We start from the raw sequence: 23,910 nt of genomic DNA, 5'->3' as shown, positions 1-23,910 counted from the left end.
TGCCAAAACTGGTGTGCAAGAAAACTACTCAAAGCTAGCAGTCACAAAGAAAATGGTGATCAGTGAGATGGGGTGCCAGCACCAGATCTCCAATGAGTCCAAAGTGAGGAGGAGATCAGGGGGTGGTGGCTGTCAACAACCTGGGGTTTTACTGTGGGGTTGGTGGAAATCCTGCTCCTCCTGGAAGGTTCTTTTTTAGTGGCAGCCTCCAGTGGCCCCATTAACACAGCAAGTGAAGCTCAAGTTGCAGTAAATTGCAAACTAACCTCACAAAGGGGCATGAAATAGGCCTTGGGCCTTTCAATTTGCATAGGGTGACTACAGAGCACCTTAACCATTAGGGCTTTTGGGTTATCTCTACAGAAAGACTGAACATGCTGCTTTAGGCCCTTCAGTGCCCTTTTCTCACCAGCTGTTTGATCCAATTTCTAGGCCAACCAGTTTTAGCAGATACATTAAAGAATAAATGTTGGCTAGGAATTCTCTGCTCTTCTCTGAATCACGCCATGTTTTATGTTCACTGAAACCGGCAGACTGGGCTCATCCATAATCTTCCTAGATTATGTGCTGGCATCTCTGGAGCAGAGTTTGAAACCACAACCTTCTGACTTGAAGGCATGAGTCTTAACAACTGAGCCAAAACTGACCACCAGCATCTGGTGCCAAACTGACATCAGTGGCAGCTTTGCCTCCGTCCCTGCTTGGTGTTGTGTCACTATGCCACGTGCATTGCTGCACACTGAAATCCTTGGACGACTTGATTGGGCCACAGTGTTTAAGAACAAAAGCCCAGCTCTGGCTCGACATATCTCATTATGAACCAGAGCCCAGAACTCTTAACCAACACATGGACCGTTATCGATAGTGTAGCATGGGGAGCACTAAAACATTACAAAGTCCTCTGAGCATAAAGTTATGGAACGTTTTCTAAGCTGCTGGGTAGAAATGAGGGCTTAGTTTAATGTTAAGGCACACACTATTTATGTATTACAGCCCAGTCATTTTTAAAAGTGAATTGAGCACATAATGAATTAATTGCTGTCTTGGGAGCTCATTAAAATTGCTGTGCGACTAAGTGGCTGTTGTGCAATGAAGTCTGTAATGGAACTAAAGCAGAGATTATGGTCTGTTGAGGCACCAGTTCCCTGTTTCCCAGAGTTGTTGAAGGACTATGGGCACTGCCTTGCTAACTCCTGTTCCAAGCGACTGTTATCTATAGCTGCAGAGCTCTTGGTCAGACCCAACCTGGAGCACTGAGTTCAGTTCTGGACACCACACCTTGGGAAAGGTGTTTGACTGTGGAGAGGGTGTCATGCAGATTCACTAGAATGATGTTGGGGTTTAAAGTGTTAAATTATGAACACAGGTTGAGGGGTGATCTAATTGAAGTGTTTAAAATAATAAAGCGATTTGAAAGGGTAGATACAGGGAAATTGTTTCCTCTGGCAGGAGTGCCTAAAACCAGAGGGCACAATCTTAAAATTAGAGCCAGGTCATTTAGGTGTGGAATTAGGAGCCACCTTTTCAAAGGGTGCTGGAAATCTGTCCCCCAAAATCTCTCCAATTGAGTCAATTGGGGCTTTTGAGATTGAGTTACAGAACCAGGATGAACAAATGGGGTTAAGATACATTTCAGCCATGATCTAACTGAATGGTGAAACAAGTTTGAGGCATTGAACGGCCTCCTCTTGTCCCTTTGAAGGTGGTGTTGTTTCAGCACTGTCCTCTACAGTGAAAGGGGGAAGGCTGATTTAATATGCACAATACTGAGAACATTACTTGGTTTCAGCATCCCTTTTGCATCATGCCTTGCAGAGGGAGGATGAAGAATGGGAAAGGTTCACCTGCAACTGCGGGTCTCCCTACAACATGGAGTGTTACAGGCACACCTTTCCCAGGAGAGTGTCAGACGAGCACTGCCTCAGGCTAAGGCAGGAAGCATGGATGAAGTTGTGCCAACTGCCCAGTCAGGATTGGCAAATCACACCCTGCCATTACCAGATCTCCATCATTTTCCCAGCAGCTCCTCCAGTCTCCTTACCAAGTAATGGCAGGAACCCTCCGAGAAATTTTAAAGTGCCTAATGTTTGCTGCAAAACCACCATTAGGTTTGACAGATGTGACTCATCCTTTACAAATACATCCTTCATTAACCCTTGTCTTCCTATGTGAATGTTAATTTTATCCCACACTATGGTCCCTGGAGACTTATCCAATATTAGTAGGAGGCTGCTGATTGGTCTAGAATTTATCCCCCTCTCCTCTCGCTAGCCCTGATATTAACAGGGTTGGAAAGCATGGGTGGGGGAGGTGGAGTTTAGATGGGAAGTCTGGACTTCGCCGTATACAAGGGCGTTTTGACTGTCTCATATCAATCCCAATATCAAAATGGGCCAAAATCCTGGAAATCCTTTCTTAACAGCCCAGCAGGTGAACTTATATCACATAGACTGCAGGTTCATGAAGGTGGCTCACCAAGACCTTCCCAAGGGCAATTAGGGATGGTAATAATTTCTGTGAATAAATATGAAAAACATATCAACCAATCAGTTTATGACTGACAATTACCAAGGAACTAATGTATACCTCAGAATCAGCTAGAAATTCAGTTTGCGTGCAGTCGATACCTGTGACATATTCTAATTATTTTTGTGTGCAGCCAGCATTAGCTGTGCTGTTCTTTGTCTACATGCTTCCAGGGTGGTCTGATGTTGGAAAGCAAGGACGCCACTGAAAGTCAGCTAGTACTCCTTAAAGGAGGGACTAAGGAAACAACTGAAGGAGGGAGAGCACGGACAGCAAGGTTTTCTGATGTTGAACTGGGGGTCATGATGCAGGATGTGTTCAGGAGGCAGGACATCTTTTTTCGACTGGGCCATGAGTGAACTTTTGGTTTCATGCTGGAATTCCTGCCTTTGAATCTGAAGGTGAGGAGTTCGAATCCCACTCTAAACAGTCCTGGTGAATGGGGTCTTGAACTGATTGACATTCAGCAGAAGACTTGTGCTTTGAGGAAGTGACCACTTTCTGAAGGGTAGTGTTTCCACCTCTCTGAAGTCACAGGGGTTGGTGTCCTGCCCCACTCCAGACAGCCTTGGTGAGCTGAGACCAGACCCAGCTCTGAATATTGGGTTGATGCCTAGTTACTTGTTCCCAATGGATGTGGATTCCTGCTCCACAGTAAATAGGGTAAGTGGGGCTCTTTACCCTTGGTTGTAGCTCACCAAGGAGAAGGCAGCCTAATGATGGAGAGGGCAACAGGAAATCATCTCAGCCATTCTTCCCTAGTAACTGGTGCAAAAATCTCATGTGTGAGGCTTAAGTTAGAAACTGCTTGAAGGGCAGAACACTTAATGGATGACTTAACAGCCCAATGCTGCATGCTAATCGTTTCTAGCACTTGAATGTGCTGAGTGATTGATTTCCTGGACACATGCATCTGTTAGTAATGAATAGTATTGGCCTGACTGGTTGCTTTCTATAATACTTCATGCTGAGCTAAAGGAGTAGGAGCCAATGTTCCAACATGTGGGAGCAGAAGCTGCCTCAAATGTGGCAATTGAGTTAACTCATGTTTTAACCTAAGAAATGATGGGTGGAAACCTATAAACTACAGATAACAACGAGTGAGTTTAGCCACATTTGGAGTACAGTCTCTATGATGGTTTGTTTAAATTAACTGACGATGCTCTTGAGCAGGAGTTGGTCTGAAGCTGACTGGCTGCGTTTGCTGCATGAACAGTGTTCAGATCCTACACGTTATGATGGCTTCCTCCGAAACTGTGACATCAAGTTAGTGTGGGTAATAGACTCTGTGGTAAATCAATTGTTTAACTGGACCAGCCAAATAAATACTGTGGTGACAAGAGCAGGTCAGAGGCTGGGAATTATGCACGAGTAACTCACCTCCTGGCTCCTCAGAGCCCGTCCACCATCTACAAAGCACAACTTAGGAATGTGATGGAATACTCTCCGCTTTCTCTTCCTCCTTCAGGTACCTAAGAGAGCACTGATGACCATGGGCTTACATTGGATTGGTCCATGATTATTCTTGGTGAAGTACTCCAGTGGTTTGCCATCGCCTTCTGCAGTATGGCTGACCAGGAAACTCTCCTGCTCTTACCGCCTGCCATCAGGTGCATTGGAAGGATTTACAGGCTGATAATCAATCTGTTTGACCACGTTATATGAATGTACAAACACGTGAAATAGGAGTAGAAGCAGGCCATTCGGCCCCTTGAGCTTGCTCCGCCATTCAATAAGATCATGGCTGATCTGTTGGTGTTTTGAATTCCACATTCCCATCTACCCCTTTGCTTCCCCTGCCTAACAAGAATCTATCTGCCTCTGCCTTAAAAATATGCAGTGACCCCACCTCCACCACCTTCTGAGGCAGAGAGTTCCAAAATCGACAACCTTCTGAGAAAAAAGTTTCTCCTCATCTCTGTCCTAAAAGGGCGACCCCTAATTTTAAAACAGTGACCCCTAGTTCTGGACTCACCCACAAGAGGTAAAGTCCTTTCCATGTCCACCTTGTCAAGACCATTCAGGATCTTATATACTTCAATCAAGTCACCCCTCACTCTTCTAAACTCCAGTAGAAAACAAGCCCAGTCTGTCTAACCTTTCCTCATAAGACAACCCATTCATTCCAGGTATCAATCTAGTAAACCTCCCCTGAACCACCTCCAATGCATTTACATCCTTCCTTAAATAAGGAGACTAAAACTGCACACAGTATTCGAGATGCGACCTCACCAATATCCTGTATAACTGAAGCATAACATCCTTACTTTTATGTTCAATTCCTCTTGTAATAAATATTAGCATTCTATTAGCCTTCTTAATTACTAACTGTACCTGCATACTAACTTTTTGTGACTCATGCACTAGAACACCTAGATCCGTCTGCACCTTGGAATTCTGCAGCCATTCTCCATTTAAGTAATACTCGACATTTTCTTTCTTCCTGCCAAAGTGCTCCATCTGTCAGATTTTTGCCCATTTATCTTTACCAAGCTATCTATATCTGTCTGCAACCTCCTTATATCCTCTTCACAGCCTACTTTCTTACCTATCTTTTGGCATCTGCAAATTTAACTACCATGCCTTCACTCCCTTCATTTAGGTCATTGATATAAATTGTAAAATGTTGAGGCCCCAGCACAGACCTCTGCGGGACTCCACTTGTCACATCCTGCCAATCAGAAAAAGACCCAGTTATGCATACTCTCTGTTTTCTGCCAGCCAGCCAATCTTCTATCCAGGCTAATATGTTACTCTCTACACCATGAACTTTTGTCTTCCACAATAACCTTTGATGTGGACTTTATCAAATGTCTTCTGGAAATCCAAGTACAGTACACTATGGGCTCCCCTTTATCCACAGTGCATGTTATTCCTTCAAAGAACTCCAATAAATTGGTTAAACATGATTCCCCTTTCACAAGACCATGCTGACTCTTTCCAATTGCCTTGTGTTTTATAAGTGCCTAGCTATAACCTCTTTATTGATCGATTCTAACACATTCCCCACAAAAAACATCAAGCTAACTGGCCTATAATCTCCTGTTTGCTGCCTCCCTCCTTTTCTTCTTGAATAGAAGGGTTATATTTGCTACTTTCCAGTCAAATGGAGCCTTTCTAGAATCTAGCAAATTTTGGAAAATTAACACCAAAGCATCTACTGATGAAGTCCAGCAGGACCTGGACAGTTGTCAGCCGCAGCTCCATCAGTTTGCACAATACTGCTTCCCTACTGATTGTAATTTCACCAAGCTTCCCTCTTCCTTCCACCTCTTGATTTACAGCTATTACTGGAATGTTTTTGTATCCTCTATTGTGAAGACAGAAGCAAAATATTTGTTCATTTCATCCACTATTTCCTTATTATCTATTATTAACTCCCCACTGTCACTCTCTGGAGGACCAACACTTACTTTACCTACTCTTTTCCTTTTTAAATACCTGTAGAAACTCTTGCCATCCTTTTTTACATTTCTAGTTAGCTTCCTCTCATGCTCTGATTTCTTCCTCCTGATTAACCTTTTAGTCATTCTCTGCCATTCTTTATATTCTAACCAATCATCTGACCTGCTACTCATCTTTGCACAGTTATGTTGTGAACATCTCAAACCTGTTTGACAATTGCAAAGTCTGAGGCTACTCCACTACTGTCTGCTCGTTCCCTTTATCTGCTTCACTCACGGTCGCATCCCCCTGTCCCTCACTGCTGACCAAAACACACGGCCCTATTCTAAGAAGTGTGACTGTCCTCGGGAACAAAGTGTCCGGGTATTTCTCCCCTCCCTTATGTTGTGCGGCGTCTGCAGTTGGGCTTCCAGATCAATAATCCTGATTCGGAATTCCTCTAGCTGCTTACTTTCTGCAGACGTGTTTGTCCTGGATCACCTTGGCGTCCAAAAATTTCCTACATTCCACAGCTCCAACATAACACCTGTCTTGCCATTGTTACTTAGTTAACTTAATTGACTTAGAATGACTCCTAAGTATACCACACCTCTTACCCCCGAATTCCCACATGAACCTAATACACAACTCACTCAGTCTCACTCTGGCGTAGTCGCTTGTCTCCTCGCACACCCCTTACTTATGAACACACCTTCCATGGTCATTAAGTTCTGAAGGGGGACTTGAACCCAGAGCTTCTGGTCTAGGGGTAGGGACACTACCCACTGCACCACAAGACCTCCCACTCTCTGCTTGCCTGGATGAGTGCAGCTCCAACAATACTCAAGAAGTTTTACACCATCCAGGGCAAAGCAGCCCGCTTAATAGGCACCCCATCCACAAACATTCACTCCCTCCACCACCGACACACAGCAGCTGCAGTGTATACCACCTACAAGATGCATTGCAGGAACTCACCAAGCCTCTTTAGACAGCACCTTCCAAACCTGCGAGCTCTATCACCTAGAAGGACAAGAGCAGCGGAAACATGGGAACACCACAATATGGAGGTTCCCCTCCAAGCCACTCGCCTGACTTGGAAATATATCACCATTCCTTCACTATTGCTGGGTCAAAATCCTGGAACTCCCTTCCTAACAGCACTTTGGGTGTACCTACACCACATGGACTGCAGCAGTTCAAGAAGGTGGCTCACCAAGGGCAATTAGGGATGGGCAATAAATACTGGCCCAGCCAGCACAGCCCACATCCTGTAAATAAATAAGAAAGGAATGACTCTGGAATATTGGTGTGTGATCCCAGTAGACAGATTCTATGGTTTCTAGAGTCATTATGCTCGGGTACTGTGATACAATAATCCCCATGATTAGAAAGGGACCTGCAGATTCTGTGATTTACCAGAGTGTTTAATCCAGGGGCTCCCAAACTGTGGGTTGTAACCCCCCAGTGGATTCCTGGGCCTGAATTTTGGGGTCACAAACTCCAAGGCAGCAATGACGGCTGTGGAGCTGGGGCTGAGGTTTGAAGCTGCAAGGTCCCTTTAAATGTTTGTATTTTTTCTCTGTTGGTGGGTGTGGTTTAATCGCCTGTTCTCTGAGGTCTGATTGCTGCTATAACCACAACCTGCAAAAAACGCTGGATTTTTGCTTTTTCCTGGGGCAAAGCCAGCAGTTTTAAAACCCCTCCCCACCTCCACTCAAGCACTCCCCCACCCCACACTCAACAACGCTCCACCCGCACCCTCCCCACTACTCAACAACTCTCTAACCACCACCCCCTCCCCCAAAATCCCCAATTTTTACTCTAGGGTCACACAAAGTCTGAGGCATTAAAATAGCATCACATTGACAGAGATGGTGGCATGATGGTAACATCACTGAACTAATAATCCTGAGGCTTAGGTTATTGTTCTCGGGTACATGGGTTCAAATCTCACCACAGCAGCTGGTGGAATTTAAATTCAATTAATAAATTTGGAATTGAAAGCTAGTCTCAGTAATGGCAACCATGAAATTATCATTGTCATAAAAACCCATCTGATTCATTAATGCCCTTTACCTCACCCAGTCTGGCCTACATGTGACTCCAGGCCCACAGCAATGTGGTTGACTCTAAATTGCCCTCTGAAATGGCCCAGCAAACCATTCAGTTCAAGGGCAATTAGGGACGGGCAACAAATACTGGCCTTGCCAGTGATGCCCACATGAAAGAATACATTTTTTAAAAATCAGCCAGAAGTCTGGGAAGCACTTTAATCCCAGCAATCAGGATCAAGATGTTTAATCCCAGGAGTCAGCTCTGTGATATTTTGGGATGTGAGTCGTATCTATACCTAAACCTACATCCATTCTCATGATCCACTGTGATGCCATCTATCCACCATTTCCAGCTGCTGAGTCTTGGAGGACAGATGTTGTATTTTGGGTGTTTGATCCCAGTGCAGATATTGTGCTGCGTGAGAACAATTTTGACTCAGTGTGTAACTCTTATGCCTCTGAGTCAGAACGTCTGGCTTCAAGTTTCACTCCAGGGACCTGGGCCCAAAATTTGGTCTGCAATTCCAATGGGATGTAGAGCATGCATTTTTCAATTCCTGTACCAATTCCTGGCCCAACCGGATACCAATCCCTTGCCCAGACGGTCAACAGATGGCATAGTATCTATGCCAATGCTGAAGACAGGTGCAAGGCTGTGAGGTGTTAGTGGAAATAGTATCAATTCCTCTTGTTCCTCACCTCAGGAAACAGAAACAGAGTACAATGTATAATGTATTGCTCAGGCCAAAACAGTTTCCCAAAATACTTAAGATTTTAGCACTTACAGCGAGCTTAACAAATGTCATCTCTTCTGCAGATGTTTAGGCAGGGATCAAGTGTATGAAAGATCACAGCAAATGGAAGGTGCTGCCTCCCAATGCTCACCCAATCGTTCAGCAGTGTCAATTCCATAAAGGGGAGAAATCTATCCCCTCAAGAAAGATTGTTCAATGCAGCTAGTCTGCTGCCTGAGGGTCATGAGCAGTCTTGGCCTGTGAGCAGACTGGATTAATGAAAATGTTAGCATCTGGGCACCCAATACTGTTCACTTCCCTTCCCTCTGCTAGACCTCCCCAGCTCCTCTGGACATCCCTGTTCAAGGCTGATAGAGGCTGAACCATTGTGGAGTCAGTCTGTCTTCACTACAAGAAAATTCTGAGCAATGTGAAGCATCTGGACAGTTTACAGTCAATACAACCATTCATTGAGAAATGGCAAATCCTCGGTAGGGTTGCCAACTCTGGCTGGATGTATTCCTGGAGGTTTCATTTTATGACCTTCTGCCTCCAAATACCTGGGTCCAGTAAAAAATCATTTTTTTAAAAACTCTAATTTTTTTAGAATCATAAAATCATTGAATGGTTACAGCAAAGAGGGCTATTCAGCCCAAATATCCATGCCGGCTCTCTGAGAGAGGAACTCAGCAGCTCCCACTCCCCGACCCTGTCCCATAGGCCTTCAATTTTTCTCTCTTCAAATAATTAACTAATTCCTTTTTGAAATCCACAATTGAATCTGTCTCCTTCGCACCGCATGTCGTACATGCCAGATCTTAATCGCATGTTGCTTAAGAGTTTTTCCTCACATCACCTTTGCTTCTTTTGCCAATTACCTTAAATCTGTCTTCTCTGGTTTCAAACCTTCTGTCAATAGGAACAATTTCTCTCTATCCACTCTGTCCTGACCCGTCATGATTTTGAACACCTCAATCAAATCTCCTCTCTACCTTCTCTTTAGGGAGAACAGAACCAACTTCTCCAATGTATCCACATAACTGAAATTCCTCATCCCTGGAACAATTCTTGTGAATCTTTTCTGCATCCTCTCTAAAGCCTTCACACCCTATCTAAAGTGTGGTGCCCAGAATTGGACACAGTATTCCAGCTGAGGCTGAACCAGTGTATTATAAAGGTTCACCATAACTTCCTTGATTTGATACTCTATGCCTCTGTTTATAATGAATAAAACAAACAAGTTAAGGACAAAAACATACAGTTGCTTTTGATGTTTCCCATGATTTTTCTCCTGGACTGCTGGTAGTAACGTTAGGGTTGGCAACCCTAATCCTCAGTCACACTCACTTTCCGTTCTGGATCAGAAGATCAGTGTTAATTGTGGGTGATACTGAGGCCCATTCCTGAAAGACACTTATGCTACATTTAAGTTGCAGAATGGCCCTCTGAAACATTTCTGTAATACTAACCACACCTCCCATTACCACTGAAACCTTCCATTTATAATGTGTATGGTTTCTATGGCAGGTGACCGTGCGTGAATTCAACTACAGCTTCAAAGTCAGTTGGCAAGGTGATTCTCTATCATCGTGAGCTCAGCTCTGAAGACTTGCCACAACTGTCTCTTCCGTGTTGTGCAGCAGTCCCTGGTCCAAGAGCACATTCTTATATAATTCACCATCTTCGCCTGGGACCCCAGCCAAAGTTAAGCAGTGAGGAAAATTGGGGTAGGCTGCAGCTACTCAGCCTGTAGTTGCTACTACTTCACCTCAAGTGAGGGTAGATGGTAGCATAGTGGTAATAGTCCAGAGGCCCAGGATAATTCCCTGGGGGCATGGGTTCAAATCCCACCGTGGCAGCTAGTAGAATTTAACTTCAATTAATAAATTTGGAAAAGCTGGTTTCAGCAATGGTGACTATGACAACTATCATCGATTGTCACTAATGCCCCTAAGGAAATCTGTCTTTCATACCCGGTCTGGCCTACATATAATGCCAAACCCACAGCAATGTGGTTGACTTTAACTGCTCTCTGACCATGGCCCAGCAAGCTATTCAGTTCAAAGGCAATTAGGGATGGGCAACAATTGTTGGATTTGCAAGCGACACCCACTCCCCATGAAAGATTAAAGAAAAAAAAGTACATCAGGAGCTGTAGTATTGATCACATTTCATTTTCAGATTCCCACTCTCTAACTGTATTGCTGTTTCCATAACTATTGTGCACTGATGATTCAATTAACATCTCTGTTAGGCCAAATAATGGGAAGGTTTTTATGACACAGGTAATTCCTACTTATGGAGGATTGTATCCCAGTTGGATAGCAGTCCAACTAAATTACGTCACATATCTGATCAGGAGCATTCATTCCATTAAATTGAATTTAGTGAGTGCAGCTGTTGAGGGGGGGGGAATACTTTGGGTTTATTTTTCCAAAAATCAAGTGCACGTTAATAAATATAACCTACTAGTTCATCTCTTCCTTCTATTTATCGTTCACTGTTTGGGCGGGATTTCCTGCACCAGCCCGCCACTGGGTCCTGCCCGCAACGGAGCCAGAAAATCCCGGCTTGTGTCTCTCTTTTTCCTCTTTCTCTCTCTGGCTCCCACACGTGTTCCATCACTATTCTCCTCATCTTCCCACCCCACCATCCTCTCCTTCCTTTCTCAGGAGCAAACTCTCTCCATATACCACAGAAACACACAGTCAGATAATGAACCAGAGGGCACTCTGCTCTCCATCCCAGGCTCAGAACTGATGTGGGATCTGGGGGTAATCGATGTGGATCCTGGGAGTAATCAATGTGGGATCTGAGAGTAATCAATGTGGGATCTGGGAGTAATCAATGTGGGTCCTGGGAATAATAAATGTGGGATCTGGGAGTAATCAATGTGGGATCTGGGAGTCATCAATGTGGGATCTGGGAATAATAAATGTGGGATCTGGGTGTATTCAGTGTGGGATCTGGGAGTGATCAATGCGGGATCTGGGAGTCATCAATGTGGGATCTGGGAGTAATCAATGTGGGATCTGGGAGTAATTGTGCAAAGATTGGAAAGCAAGAAGGGTGGGGGAAGGGCGGTGTGCAGAATTAGAGAGTGAAAAGTTGGTGTAAAAATGTGCACAACTGGGTCTCAATTAATTTAACCATAGGTTTTTGAAGACATGATCTTCCAGACATGGTGTCCAGAGGCAGTTGATAAAGGGTTGAGCTGAGCCATTCCATTTCCCATATTTCTGCTCCCACCCCTTTCCTCCCTCCCAGAATCATGATAGGGTTCCCCTTGTCCTCACCTTCTGCCCCACCAGCTTCCACGTTTAATGGATTATCTGTCACCATTTCTGCTACCTTCACTGTGATGCAACCGCCAAACATATCTTCCCCTTCTCCCCCCTCGTCCACTACTCAATCACTTCCAACACCACCTCTCCTTCCTACAGCACCTTCCCAGATGAAGGAGCTACAACACCTACCCTTCTACCTCCTCCCTTCTCACTACTCAAGGCCTCAAACAGTCCTTCCACTGTTTTCAGTGGTTTACATTTACTTTGTTCAGTTTTGTAATTCACTACTTACAACATGGTCTGCTCTACATTAGAAAGACCAAATTCAATCTGGGGGACCACTTTGTGGAACACCTCCATTCAGTCCGCATGGGTGACCCCACTTTTCTGGATGTCTGTCATTTTAATTCTTCACCTTCCTCCCACTCTGACCTTTCTGTTCTTGGCCTCCTGCAGAGTTCCAATGAGCTTCAATGTAAGCTCAAGAAACAGTAACTCACCTTTCAATTAGGCACTTTGCAACCTGCTGGTCCCTACACTGAGTTCAACAATTTTAGATTGTAATTCCAGATTGTAATTTTTTTGTTTTTATTTTCTGATGTCAGCTGTTGCTTTTCCATTTTCACCTCCGTTAGTTACATCTTTTATTTCTTTACTATCCAATTACCATTTCCTTTTGCCTTGCATTGTTATCCCTTTGCCATTACACCCCTCTTTCCCTGCCTCTCATTAATTTAAAACCTGCTTTTTCTCAAACTTTTTCCGGCTCTGACAAAAGATCATCAGCCTGACACATTTCTCTCTCCACAGAAGCTGCCTGGCCTGCTGAGTATTTCCAGCATTTTCTGTTTTTCAGGGGGCAGGTATGGCATCTGGAGAGGTGATCTCTGAATGAATTAAAGAGGCAGTTGTAGTTTGGGGCTCACCTGCCAGTAGATGTCCTCTCCCCCATGCCAGTGTAAAGGCAGATTTGCTCATTAGGAAGCCTGCCTCACCTATGGCCACTTGGTACTGGACCTTCAAATAGCAAAAACACCACATCAAGCTAATTACCTGGCAGCTCTTGAGGGTTTTAAGCTTATGAAAACATTCATTATTTCCTCAGTTTTCTAATTCATTCACTGTTCCCTCATTTGGAATCCCCATTCTTGTGATTGCAAAGCTATTGTAGAAACAAAATAAATCTGTAAATTACTGCAACAACACTAAATATTGGGCTGATAGGTTTGATTGTCATGTCTGATACACTGAGAGAAATTCAGTTCTGAAACTTGGACACCACCAAAAAGCTAATATAATTTATACATAGTTTGTGTTTGAGAGAACATACAGTGTTTGAAACTGTCCCACACTTCCACTTAGAACCCTGGACAGTATGTGTAACAGAGAATGCTTGATGGTAGAGCTGGATTTAAACCTAAGAGATACAAGGACAATGTTCTGATCGGGGAACTCACACCAGAACCAATCTGAAAGAAAGAAAGACTTACATTGATGTCACACCTTTCACTGTCTCAGGGCACCCTGAAGTGTAATGAACAATGAAATGTTTTTGAAGAAATCTTCTGAGATTAGTGTGTAAACAGGTTGTCCCATCCATTGAATATTATTCTTCTGTGTTCCACAGCTTCATCTCTGATGGTAAAATTGTGTGTTCATGAAGGTGAGCGAGATAGGAGTGAGGTCAAGGAACCTAGTTTCTCTTCTGGCACCAACTTTAAACACTCCCAACTCAAGTTATATACAGAGTAAAGCACCCTCTACTCTGTCCCGTCAAACACTCCCAGGGGAGGTATAGCACGTGGTTAGATACAGAGTAAAGCTCCCTCTGCACTGTCCCATCAAACACTCCCAGGGCAGGTACAGCACGGAATTAGTATTAAATCTCTCTGTACACTGCCCCCAACTAACACTCCCAAAGAGGGTACAGCACGGCTTAAATACAGAGTAAAGCTCCCTCTACTCTGTCCCCATCAAACACTCTCAGGGCAGATACAGCAGGGGTTAGATATAGAGTAAAGCTTGCTCTGCACTGTCCACATCAAACAGGTCCAGGGAAGTACAGCACAGGGATAAAGTTAGGAACATATATTTTTATTCCTGTTGGATTTTTGTAAAGAACACATCTTTTTATTTTCTGTTGGGCTGTGGATTAAAATTACAATGGCTGTAGTTTAAAAGACATGTCCACTGGAACAGGATGTGAGATATATACAATGTTGCAGTCCTGGAACAGAGTGTGCCATAAAAGACAGGATGGTGCGAGAAAGGAGTCCTGGACCAAGGGAGCTGCCTGGCCCAATTTTTAGTTGGCTCCTGATCAGGTGACCAGGTTTTATGTGAGAGCAATGCAGCAGAATAGCTCCTAGCCTGAAATGATAAAGACCTAAAACCTCTCTTTCCTGTCTGTGTAAGATTCCAGTAATTCTACAATAATAGCTAGCTGCTTTTTCTCCTCATATCTCTATAACCTGCTCTCTCTCTGAAAACCCCTGTCAAGAGGCAAAGAGGAAAATCACTGTTAGAGACATTGAAAGGCAAATGCTCAACCAGTGAACTAAATGTTGGATGTGCTGGAAGACCACCTTGTATCATCAACAAGAACTGAAAGGAATTTGGAAAATAGCGATGAAAATCAACCCATCGAATCCTGCACTCTGGAATTGGTGCTATTGAACTGTTTTATCCCACCCTTAAAATCCATATTTTTGTGTGCCTTATGTTTCTTGTATGTGTGTATAGGGATTTAAGAAGGGGTAGAGTTTAGGTTATAGAGTTAGAAATTAGCAGTTCATATTTCTTTCTTTTGTCACTAGTTAAAGACAATTTGTTCAATAAATTTATTAAGTTTACAAACCTGCTGCTTGTATTCTGTTAACCAATTTAAACAGTTAGGTAGAATTGGGGCAATTTCATGTTTTGGCTTGGGGAACAGTGGGGCTTGATATTACAGCGCACTATCCTCAGTGAGTCATGACAATAGATACAGGGTAAAGCTCCCTCTACACTGTCCCCATCAAACATTCACAGGGCAGGTACAGCACAAGGTTAGATACAGAGCAAAGCTCCCTCTACACTGTCCCATCAAACACTCCCAGGGCAGGTACAGCAAAGGTTGGTGAGAGTTAGTTAACCTGGCTTCTTTCTACATTGATGCTGCCTCATCTGCCGAGTATTTCCAGCATTTTCTGTTTTTATTTTTAATTATTTTCCTAGACATTAACCTACTCTTACATTGCCCACGTATCCCAAATTGGTTTCCAAAAATCACATCCGGAATAATCTCTGTCCCTGTTGGGGCAGAAATCAATCCTGGCCACATTTTCAAAAATCTTTCCATATGTTTGTCACCATCATTACCCTTAGTCAACTTTTAGTTAATTAAAGTTGCCTATTATTGTGACCCTGTTGCTCCTTTATTTTAACTAATTTAACAATATATCTCTTTCTGTATTTCCTTTCCAATGTTTGTCAGTCTATAATAAACCCCAAACAGAGTAACCATTCTCTCCCTATTCCTAACTAAGCAAATAGATTCAATTTGTGCACCATCCCTAAAATTTGGAGCTAGGATGGAATCTTCAATCAACACTGACACCACTCTTCCCTCTCCTTTAACCCCCTCCCTAAGAACGTTCAGCTCCGAGTCCTCTTCTAACTCAGCCATGTCTCTCTTAATTCTATCCTATCATGACCTCCCATTATAATCTATACCCCCAACTCATCTATTGTGTTCACGATTCTTTGTCCATTGGCCTACATACAACTCAAATCTCCCACTAAAATAAAAGCAAAATACTGCGGATGCTGGAGATCTGAAATAAAAACAAAGCGCTAGAGAAACTGAGCAGGTCAGGCAGCATCTTTTTTGGGAGAAACAGAGTTAATGTTTCCAGTCCAATATGACTTCTTCAGAACTGGTTCAGAGTTCCGAAAAAGTTGTAATGAACTCGAAACGTTAACTCTGTTTCTCTCTCCACAGATGCTGTCAGACCTGCTGAGTTTTTCCAGCATTTTCTGTTTTTATTTCAAATCTCCCTCTGTCTGCCTGGGAACTGCACTCATTGTCTTTCCTTTTCCTTCCTTTCCCCTTTTCTTTTTACTTTTCCCATTAGGCTTATCTACTTGCCACCTGGCCTCGTTCTCTCCCTCTGTCTCTCCCAGTTTTCTGGTTAGTTGGTCCCGTTCAGGTTTACTGAATTTTAAATGACAATTTTTTTAAGGCTGCAAGTGATCAGCATTTCACTTTGCAATGTAAACAGGGCCAAAAACTGAACAGTCATTGTTGCAGAGATTGAACCTAACCTCACCTTAACTGCACCAGCTGCCATAGTTAACAGTAAAAACAGCTGATAGGAACCTCAGGCTGCTTCAATCAGCTGCTCGCACTGTTAATAATCATTGGAGACAAAAGAGTGTGCAGTTCTACTTCCTTCAATCACTGCCACACACCCAACCCCCGCCCGCCACAATCCCTCGGCCCCTCCAGAATTCCTTCTTGTCGGATGGTAAAGTGTACTTTTTTCACTTTTTGGTCACACTAGCCTCCACATATCAGGCTGACATCAACATGCCTGCTATTAGCAGTGGGGATTGTTTTGACATTTTCAATTGAGCCCCAAAATCCACAGCCTTTCAGGTAGTGTTCCAGAATTCCATTACCCTTTGTGTGTGTAAAATGCTTCCTGATTTCCCTCCTAACTGACCTAGCTTGGATTTTAAGATTATGTCTTCTTCTGTGCCCCTTGAGGAGAGTCAACCTTCAAACAAATGCTTACGACCTCACCCACCCATACAATCACACAACAACAATCCATATGTACGGATGCATTTGAATCTCACAATTGTTGTAAATGCTGTGATCATGATCATTTGTATTGTGTGTGAACTGTATTGAAATAAAAGAAAATTAAAAACATTTTTAAAATTCCCTCAGCAGAGGAAATAGTCTTTTTGTATCTACCCAATTGAATCCTTTAAACATTTTAAATACCTTGATCAGATCAACCCTTATACTTGAAGGAGGACATGTTTACACAACCAATCCTAATAATTTAACTTCTTTAATTCTGATATAATCCTGGTTAATGTGCTGCACTCGTAATGTATCCTTTCTGAGTTGTGGTCAGGACTGAACAGTGCCTCAAATCTTTCTTCTTTCAATGGGATGTGGGTGTTTACTGGCAAGGCCAGCGTTTGTTGCCCATCCTAATTGCCCTTGAACTGAGTGGCTTGCAAGGCTATTTCAGGGGGCAGTTAAGAGTCAACCACATTGCTGTGTAGGTCAGACAAGGTAAGGATGGCAGATTTCCTTCCCTGAAGGATATCAGTGAACCAGATGGGTTTTTATAACAAATGATGATAGTTTCATGGTCACCATTACTGAGACTAGCTTTATATTCCAGGTTTATTAATAGAATTTAAATTCCACCAGCCATAGTAGTGGAATGAGAACCCATGTCTCCAGCCATTAGACTGCTCCTCTGGATTATCCTGTGACATCACCACTATGCTACCATCTCCCCCAAAGAGAAGCTGTGTCTTACACGACGATAGGCAGCTGCAGGGATGTTAAGGAAAGTCACTAAGTTAGAGTGGGAGGGGGAGCCCTGAAGGGGCTTCAAAAGAAGAATGAAAATTTTGAAATCAATTCACTGGGGCAAAAGTAGCCTGTGAATTTTCAAGAAGGTGAGGTTGCTGGGGTGTAGGTGAAGACAGAAGCTGTAACAATTGAATAAATTGAAGTTTGCTGAGGGTTGAGGCAGAAATGTCAACTAAGAGAATGGTAGGCAAGTTGGTCCTCAAGGGCACTGTCACTGATATGGACAAATAAACATTCAAAAAAGACAGCACACTCAGTAGTATTAAAATAAAGAGGTCAAAGAAGATGAGGTGAGACAGGCAGCTCCAGTTGTAGATGCACAGGAGTCATCTGTGACTTTGATTATTGTAGTCAGAGTGCTGCAGGCAGATTGGAAACTAGGCTGAAAGGCCTTCTGTAATGAGTGGTGGGAGCATAGCTGAGGGGTTATGGACTTTGGAGAAAGAGGGAGAGCTGGGACTTAAGGAAGATGGGAATGTTGAGGGATTGCCGGAGGATGCAGCTATTCAGGATGCCTCAATTTTGGATGCCAGACATAGAAGCTCCATTAGAGTGCTCCTGATCTCTCGTTATAACTTCAGCATAAGCCCCATAGTAACAATAGAAATGGCCATTTACAATGTTTCTCTGGTCAAACACCAAGTGCTTTCAAATTTACAGCTTGAGGATTTGAAGCCACAAAGATGACCATCATATTGGAAGTAGTGGGGAACTGTCCAGGATCTGAAAGCATCAAACGTGGACACAAAGCTGTTGCAGACAAGATGGGCAGAGGCTTTGACGAAATGTCAAGTGGTAGGTCAGAGGAGGGGAAGGTCCGAAAAAGAAAGGACGCTTGTGAAGAAGGGAAGGAGTAACTTGTTTCTAGTAGGGGGCAGTACAGCACTGTGGGTGTACCTACACCACATGGACCGCAGCAGTTCAAGAAGGCAGCTCACCACCACCTTCTCAAGGGGAACTAGGGCTGGGCAATAAAAATGCTGGCCGAGTTAGTGACATCTATGTCCTCTGAAAGAATAAAAAATAACCCATGATCTCTCCACTCCTCCAGTTCTGATTTCATGTATATCCTGATTGACCTCTGACCTAGCCAGCAATGACCACATACCGTGAAAGAATAAAAAAAGATAATGGGATGTTTAGGAGAATCGAGATGAAGACAAGGTTGAAGAACCTGTCAGCAGTAAAGACCTTTCCAAGTTTGGAAGCTCAGGTGATGGTAAGATTTTAAGTGCAGCAGTTGATGTGAGGTTGCAATTGAAGGGGCGTGAGCAGAGTCAGCCAGTGGAGATAACTTTGAGTTCAGATTCAAGTCACCAAGGAACTTATTGCTTGGAGGAAAGATGGCGGTCAAAGAGAAGGAAGGAAATTTTGGCAAAGAGAAGTATCACGTGGAAGTGAATCACGATCTTAGGGAAATGGGCCAGGTGGCAGTAAAGTTGCAAACATGGGGCAAAATTGAAAGAGAGAGTTGGGATCACCCAATGATTCATACAGATAGCAGTGGGGGTGGGAGGGAGAGGGTAAGAGTGGCTTTCTACTTCCAATCCATTCAAGGAATAAAATTATTGGTCTGTGAGATGAGTAATCTGTTTTTGATTTGAGGATTTAAGGAGTAGGTATGTTTGCTGTTCCTGTTTCATTAGTCCACTTCAACCACACCACTGACCTGTGTCATAGCTGAGAGATGAAACAATGTGGAACTTGAGTATCCATGTTTATGTTCATCCAAGATCCAGTTAATGGATTAAAACCAGGAAATGATGGAAATACTCAGGTCCGGCAGCATCTGTGGAGAGAGAAACGATTGACATTTCAGATTGCTGAGCTTGGAGTTCCATCGATTGTGGAGTTGTGATGATGGAAGGCCATCAACCTGAAATATTAACTCTGCTCATCGCTCGAAGTTGGTGTTGAATCTGAACTGCTATTTAATTTTGTTTAAAATACATGTTGAGACATTTACCTTTGTAGCAAAGGATGGTTATTAAAAACCGGTAATTTGTATACTGCACTCATCAGTCACAAGTGATGAGGGTCTGTGAATAACGTTTCCTAAAACACAGCTTTGCTTGTAATTTTCCCCTCTTACAAAATCCTTCACTCTCTTCAATGAGGAGTGGCTCTGATTGATGCAGTAAGGCGATACGTGAGAATTTTATATTTAAAAGGATATGACCGTTTCACACTGCTTTACAGATGTGCAGACAGATTGTGGAGTTGTGATGTAAGCAACCAAATTAACAGCTCACCTGCACTACATTTAACTTCATCTTGTATCGTTAACTGAAGCCTGGTCTGAACTCAATGTATTGTTTACTGAATGTGAGTTGACCTGTGTGTTATGTGATAGATGATTGAGAGGTGTAATGAAATACTAAGTAGCTGGGAGCAACAAGGTCACAGAGGTTAAGACAGTCACATTAGTGGTATACCCTGCAGTCACTTGCAAGCTGCTTTTCCTTCAGCTGTGAACCCCAGCAACCCCCATGTGCCCCTGGCCTTCCATGGGATGATCTGGCCATGGCCTGTTCTCCTTCTTTACCCTGAGCTCCACCAAAAGCCATGTGTGGATTTATCAGAAGGTGTTGATTTATCAACGTGTAGTACAATTTGTAGGTAACATTTATGGCCACGACCCAGGGAAAAGATATTTCACATCCAATATCACTGACAAACATAAATAAATTACACCACAGTAAAGCCCCTTCCACACTGTCCCCATCAAACAATCCCAGGACAGGTACAGCACGGGGTTAGATACAGAGTAAAGCTCCCTCTACACCGTCCCCATCAAACACTCCCAGGACAGGTACAGCACGGGGTTAGATACAGAGTAAAGCTTCCTCTACACTGTCCCCATCAAACACTCCCAGGGCAGGAAAAGCATGGGGTTAGATATAGAGTAAAGCTTTCTCTACACTGTCCCCATCAAACACTCCCAGGGCAGGTACAGCATGGGGTTAGATACAGAGTAAAGCTTTCTCTACATCGTCCGATCAAACACTCCCAGGACAGGTACAGCACAGGGTTAGATACAGAGTAAAGCTCCCTCTACACCGTCCCCATCAAACAATCCCAGGACAGGTACAGCACGGGGTTAGATACAGAGTAAAGCTCCCTCTACACTGTCCCCATCAAACACTCCCAGGGCAGGTACAGCATGGGGTTAGATACAGAGTAAAGCTTTCTCTACATCGTCCGATCAAACACTCCCAGGGCAGGTACAACATAGGGTTAGATACAGAGTAAAGCTCCCTCTACACTGTCCCCATCAAACACTCCCAGGGCAGGTACAGCATGGGGTTAGATACAGAGTAAAGCTTTCTCTACATCGTCCGATCAAACACTCCCAGGGCAGGTACAACATAGGGTTAGATACAGAGTAAAGCTCCCTCTACACTGTCCCCATCAAACACTCCCAGGGCAGGTACAGCATGGGGTTAGATACAGAGTAAAGCTTTCTCTACACCGTCCGATCAAACACTCCCAAGGCAGGTACAGCATAGGGTTAGATACAGAGTAAAGCTCCCTCTACACTGTCCCCATCAAACACTCCCAGGGCAGGTACAGCACGGGGTTAGATACAGAGTAAAGCTCCCTCTACACTGTCCCCATTAAACACTCCCAGGGCAGGTGCAACACAGGTTAGATACAGATTTCCCGCTGCATTCCCCAACAATATCACCTGATGTCAAACACACTGTTTAAAATACTGGTGCAATATTTTTCAGTTGTACTGTAAATTACCACATGGTCCCTCAGGATAATAATTTATTTCCATTATGTCCAAAACCAAAGTGATCCATCACACAACGAAAAGAAAGAGGAGAAGCATTTGTCATTCTTCCCTTGAAGAATAGTGATCTCATGGAGGGATTAATTCCGAAAGGCTCCTTCCATGATTGTAGCCATCTTTATACTGGCTGTTCAGTGGTTAATCCTCATTTTGTGTATGGTTTTATAGGCACTCATAGCACGTAGGATGAGGTGCAAATCATCCACATCAAGGGGACAAGAGTATATTATCAGACTTCAATCTCGAGTCAGAACCAGAGTTCCAGTCTCCAATTACTGGAACTGTTGGGAGTGGATATCTTGTACAGTATTGCCTAGGGTGAGCTAGAGGACACAACAACAGCAAGTTATGTTTATATAGCACCTTTACCATGGTGAGAGTACCAGGGCACTTCACGGGAGCATGGTCAACCAAAATTTGATATCAAGCCACAAAGAAATATTAGAGCAGCTGACTAAAAGCTTGACAAAGAACATCTTAAAAGAAAAAAAGGTAGACAGGTGAAGAGGTTTAGGGAGGGAATCCTAGGGACCAGGACTTGGCCACATGAAGGTATGGCAAACAACGATGGAGCAGTTAAAATCGGGGATGCACAGAAGGTCAGAATTGGAGGAGCACAGATATCTTGGAGGCTTGAGGAGGTGACAGAGATTGGCCATAGAGGGGCTTGAAAACAAGGATGAAAATTTTAAAACTGAGATGATACCAGAGGTGGAGCCAATGTAGATCAGTGAGCACAGGGGTAATGAGTGAGTGGGATACGGTGAGAGTTAGGACACAGAAAGTGGAGTTTTGGGTTTATGAAGTGTGGAAGATGGAAGGCTGGCCAGGAAAGCAATGGATAGTCTAGAGATAGCAAAGGCATGAATGAGAGTTTCAACAGTTGAGCTGAAGCAGGGGCAGCATTGAGCAATATTAGTGACAGAACTAGGTGGTCTCGGTAATGGATCAAGTACTTGGTTAGGAGCACCTTTCAAAATGAAATATGACATCACAGATCAGTCTGGTTCAGCCTCAAACAGTTGTCAGAGCAAGAGGGTGTCGACAGCTAGGGAATGGAGTGTGTGGCTGGTACCAAAGACAATACATTCAGTCTTCCCAATATTTAATTGGAGGAAATTCCTGCTCATCCGGTACTGGATGTCAGATAAACAGTCTGGCAATTTAGAGATAGTGGACGAGTCAGAGGTGGTGATGAGGTAGAGCTGGGTATTGTCAGTGTACATGTGGAACCTGGCACATTTTTAAATAATGTCATTGAGGTGCAACATGTATATAAAAAAAATAGGAGGGGGCCAAGGATAGAACACTGAGGGACTCCAGAGGTAATTGCTCAAGAGAGGAAAGCCATGGCAGCCTATACTCTGGCTACAACTGGATTGATAAGCATGGAACCAGGCGAATGCAGTCCCACCCTGGTGGGCAACAGAGGTATGATGTTGGAGGTGAATGGTGTGGCCAACCATGTCAAAGGCTGCAGAGAGAGATACAGTGGTTAATGAGGTTTATAACAGGTATACCATACCATATAACATAATGTATTATATGCATACAGCGAAAAAGATCTTGATAATTAACTATACACTTAGAAAGTCTAAATCAAATTTACATTGAGTAGAAAATAGGTACCAGATCATGTCAGACAGAAAGGAGAGCCCAATGATGTTTAAAAAGGTCTAATCTGAAATTAAAAAAACAAAGAAAACCATTCAAAAATCTGATAAATAATTAAATGAGGATGTGGTTAAAAACTGTAACAGAGAAAACAATGGGCTCCCTGTTCAAGACATAAGTCTGCATTACTAAAAACTAAATAGTTTTCTTTCCTCTCATGAACCTACCTTTAAAATGAAAAGCAGATTAGAAGATTAGGAAAGACTCCCCAAATGCAGAAATTGGAGCCTATTTGCCACTATACACAAATATGTTCAATTTTACAGGCAAATTTCCTTTATATCTCATCCAGTAACTCAATGACCATTACCATAACTTTGGAAAATTCCTCTTGATAAACACAGATGCAAAGTATTCACTTAGCACCTCAGCCTGCTGTCTGCCTTCACTAGCAGATCTTCATTTTTGTTCCTAATCAGTCCCAATGTTTCTTTGGCTACCTTTTTTATAATTTCTGCATTTATAAAAGATTTGGGCTCCCTTTTATGATAACTTCCAATCTATTCTCATACTCTCTTTGCCCGTCTTATTTCTTTTTACATCTCTCTTCTGTACTTTTTGTATTCAGCCTGATTCGCCATTATCAAGGTGTCATCTCTCATACACTTTTTCTGCTTCATCCTAATCTCTTAATCTGTTATTCAGGGAGCTCCAGTTCTGGTAGCTCACCTTTTTTTCATTGTGGGAATATACCTAAATATATCAGAAATATACTATCTCCTCTTTAAAGGCTGCCCATTAGTACATCACATTTTTGCCTGCTAACTTTTGACTCCAATTTATCTAATCCAGATGGCAACTCAATGCACTGAAATTAACCCTTCTCCAGTTAATTATTTTTACTCTA

This window comes from Carcharodon carcharias, chromosome 7 (genome assembly GCF_017639515.1).
Source record: "Carcharodon carcharias isolate sCarCar2 chromosome 7, sCarCar2.pri, whole genome shotgun sequence".
Lineage (NCBI taxonomy): Eukaryota > Metazoa > Chordata > Chondrichthyes > Lamniformes > Lamnidae > Carcharodon > Carcharodon carcharias.
The sequence above is the reverse complement of the archived record's forward strand: the minus strand, read 5'-3'. Positions refer to the sequence as shown.